At 35.9% G+C, this 4,233-nt stretch overlaps 1 long non-coding RNA gene across 2 annotated transcripts; it reads right to left on the bottom strand.

Moving 5' to 3' along the window:
• Positions 1-610: 610 nt before the first annotated feature.
• LOC131247263 (uncharacterized) lies at positions 611-3,456 on the bottom strand. 2 transcript variants are annotated; one of them, XR_009171585.1, is made up of 3 exons: positions 3,359-3,456; positions 1,050-1,328; positions 611-736 (listed from the first exon to the last, which is right to left on the bottom strand). It is a non-coding gene; the product is annotated as an uncharacterized LOC131247263 (long non-coding RNA). The 2 variants fall into 2 exon arrangements; XR_009171584.1 differs by lacking the exon at positions 3,359-3,456 and adding an exon at positions 1,758-1,899.
• Positions 3,457-4,233: the final 777 nt, after the last annotated feature.

The following is a 4,233-nucleotide window of genomic DNA, read 5'->3' as shown; positions in this document are numbered from 1 at the left end:
TAAGATTGTTGAACCAATCTAATTTTCAGATTATAACCTCTATCTACAGTGGACCCCACAATTTGAATGGCATAATGAGATAATGCACGTCGCGTTTACAAATCTCTATCTCTAAGTGCATGTGCATCATGCATCAAACTGTCCTAATTTCACTAGGGCAGAATAGTATAGAAACAACAACCAACTCATTTTGATTTCATTTTTGAGTGCTACGAAACTGAGGATGTGAACCTCATTTTTTTCTTTACCCATTTTGGGACTGTTTCATTGTCCTGGTTAAAACTCAAATTCTTAAAGTGAAGAGTCTGAAGACCATCCTAATGAAGGTGATAGGATCAAAATTTATTCTTGGCATCACGTACTTGATCTTCAAGGCATTTATCCTCATCCCCACTGCTCTTACTGATCACACCAGCAAGAGTACTGCAATGAATAAACTCATTAGGGGAACAAAATCCCATTGTGCATGTAAGTTGGGACATGGATTCTTCACTATGAAGAGATTTCTGCATATAAGGTAAAGTTCAGGTTCGGTCGGGTTGAAGATTTTCAACTTACACTATACTGTGGAGAAGGAACAGTTGAACATTTTGAAATATGTTATGGTAACTTGATCTCCACTTCTTTCATATCACATACACCTGATTCTTTCCATTCATGCAAGCATTTATTGAGCTCTGCTCCATTGCAAGCACCAAGGTATCAAATCCACCATTTGACCAGTATATAGTTTCACCTGCATTTTGTAGACATTGTAAGACAATACACCACAAACATCTGAGTTTATTAAAAAGTTGGAGGAAAACTGATATAAAATCCAACATGTACTGTCAAAGAGTATTTTGTTGGCTGATTAGTTTAATCCATCACTGTTAGTAGCACTGGAATTAGTGATGTAAGTACCTTTTCTTTTGGTAGAGCAATGAAAATAGACCATTGGTAAAATGAAGGTGAAAAGGATATCTCAAAGTGCATTCCATCATTAGAAGTTTTAACTATTTTTTTTTTTGTGCAGACAACCGAGGACAAGGTTTCATCAGAAAACTCACATCCATCTCTGTTTTAGATGCTCCATTTCCAACAGGTGGGAGATCTCCAATTGTATCTCTCACAGTTATTGCACGAAAGGGTGCCCCTCTAGCTGTACTCCTGACGGCAGCATATTGTACATCCCCTGGTAATGTGATTTTCAGTTATGGGCCTGCAAAGATATGCATTAGTTCTAGCCACTCTGGGAGTGTCTCTTCTGGAGAAGCTGCCCATATGAATGCTCGTTTCCTAGACTGAGAAACACCAAAGGCTCTAGCCTCTAGAACACCAAACCTCAACTAAAAAGGCACACACAGAAATTATATAGCTGCCTTACAAGAGAAAAAGAAGAAGAAGAAGAAGAAGACAAACTATCTCAAAAAACCGAAGGGCTAAGAAGCCACACAATCCCAAAAAAAATAAGCAAAAAATGGAGGTTTCCATTCAATTGTTTCTTGCAGCATAAGAGAAAATGGATGACATAAGTTCTGTGGCAAGTTTGTAACTAAGCATCTCTCTCTGACGAATGAAGAAACTGTAGACGATATCAAGGATGAGGGAGAAAATAACTTGAAAATTGTAACATCGATTGACACATGCAGCATTTTGTATATGACATGGATGCTTTCTAAAATTCCTATGAAATTCAGGAAAAAAAAAACCCTTCTCTTAAAAAGCTTCAAAACCATCCTACAAGGGGCCATCCACCTCCAGAGCCATGAACATACCTGAACAAGGAGAGAAGGGCTAGCTTTGCCAACTTCAACTGCTCTTGGGAGTAGTTAATAAACTCTAAAAGAATGAAAATCCATTGTCCTTACACAAATGTGCAAGTCCTGAAACGTGGCAAATATCAAACTAGTCATAGCATTTTTTTAGGTAAGTTAGAACTGTGCTTTGACATAATGAATACACTAGGAAAAAGAGTTGGAGGAGATTCTCACCTCCTCCCATGGCTCTTTGGTCCTTCCCATCCCTCCCTTATCCCCAGCTTCTCTTGTCATCCCCTTGTCCATCTATGAAAAAAGAAAAAAAAAATCCTCCTTTTCATCACATTACAACACGTTCAACTCATCCAATCAATAGATGCCTAAAAGCTTCCAAAGAATCAGAATATCTACAGCCCAAAAAAGGGGGAAGGACAATCATCTGCCCTAATCCCTCTTAATTGATGAACATATTCCTCTTTACGAATTCTATATATGCTTATATATACAAACTTTTAATCATCTTTTCCTTGCTCACATTCCTCTAGCATAATCAAGCTAGGCATCCATTTTTTTTTGTGGATGAGAACCAATCTTCCAAACTATTCATCAGGCAGTCCCTACAATGGAATATTCCATCTATACAACTATTGACCAACAAATGAGATCCAATTTTCCAGACTATTTAGGCCATCCACACAAGAAACAATCCCCATTCTACAGGAATTCAACATCTATAAAATAAAAAATTACAACTTAGAATACAAAATTCAAAGAAGAAGAAGCATTAGGTAACTAAAATAACCTATATAAGACAGTTATATCACACCAAATTCTCTAAGTTAGATATACATCCACTATCTTCATCATTGATGTTAAGAAGCACTACATTAGAAGGAAGAGTAATAACCTTAAAATTTCTATATAATTAAGAGTTACCTAATAAAAACTAAAACATAAGTGTATATCTATACTAGGAAAATGGGCAAGTGGAGAGAGGAAGTGGTTTGCAAGTCGTGAGAGAGGAGAGGAAGTAGTTTATAAAAAGGCTTCTTGGGAGGTTTGCTACAATGTGCCCAAATGAATTGTTATAGGATATGTCCAGATGGGTGATGTGGAGGCCAACTAATCCAAATGCAAGTTGATACATGGAAAGTTTTCCATCCACTTAGACTACCTCCATATAGCATAAATGTATGGAGATTCTTACATGCAACCTGAACCATCCAAATCATAAGGAATCTACTAAATCCTGGATTTCAAATCCTCAAAAGGGCTCTTTTAAAATTCAAGAGAAAAGGAGCATGGAGAATCCTAAATCTTACACATATATGTAATATTTCAACAACCGAAAACAACAAAACCAAACATGGGAAAATTGTACCATGGGAAAATTATCCATTTGAGATTGTAAGTCTATATCATATACTTGACTCATTTGAACAGTATGTATTCTTCAAAAGTTAACCAACCAAACATCATGGATGGAAGTTGAAGTCAGATAAATCCATTGCCCTATAGACAATGTAAACAACCATGATATTTATTTTATAAGTAATCAACAAGAGAAGCAACTATAGGCTTTTGCAATGTAATGAATAAAGAAGGCTATGATAGGAAACCTGGTGTTGAATGTTAATGGGACCACCGAATAACAAAATAGAGTATGGAGAGACAATGTTAGTATCTCGCAAAAATACTTTACTAGTTTCAACCTGAAAACATGAGAAAATATTGAAAATTTAGTAATCCATTCTCAATCACAGCATAAGAATTAAGAACTTACAAAAAATCTGAAGGAAAATGCTTGAAAAAATTGTTGTTAGCAACACACAATATTTAGCTGCTTAAGAGGCGCAGAACCAAAGGCAATCTTCTATTATTTTAAGAAAGATATTAGCAATTGATTTGGTAGAATGGAAAAAAAAAAAAAGGAATCCATCTTACTCAGAATTGGGAAAAAAGAACGATATCACGACTCAAGACCACCAGGGTTCACCTATTGCACCCCACACGTAACATGGTCCGATGGCAGGAAATGTCCGTGCTCTGGATGCTACCCACAGTAATAAAATAATAATAATAATAATAATCAAGTGGCAAACAGGTGTGTGACCATCAAGGCATCAATATGTTTTGCTGAAAATCTTATGACTGGGATCATAATCAACTCTACAAGATATCCTCCCATTATCGAATCATAGGTTGTTCAAAACAGTGCTTCAAACCCAAATGTATGACAATCTTTGCATGTGGGGCCCATGTGGTAAACATGTTGATGAATTATCTCATTTTAGCTAATGATAATTACTTATCTCATTAACATAAACTTATTATGTATAATAGAGATCTTATCTCTAATACAAAATCATTGTTAACTAAAATGTGATGAACTTATTTTTAGTCATCAGCCAAACAGGACCGTAGGGTTTCCCTGGGTTTATTATCATGGAATAGAAATGCTTATAAGCAGCTTGCATTGTAGAAGTTTGGTTTA

The sequence above is a fragment of the Magnolia sinica genome, chromosome 5, assembly GCF_029962835.1.
Source record: "Magnolia sinica isolate HGM2019 chromosome 5, MsV1, whole genome shotgun sequence".
Classification (NCBI taxonomy): domain Eukaryota; kingdom Viridiplantae; phylum Streptophyta; class Magnoliopsida; order Magnoliales; family Magnoliaceae; genus Magnolia; species Magnolia sinica.
Note: the sequence above shows the minus strand (reverse complement) of the source record. Positions and strands in the feature narration are given on the sequence as shown.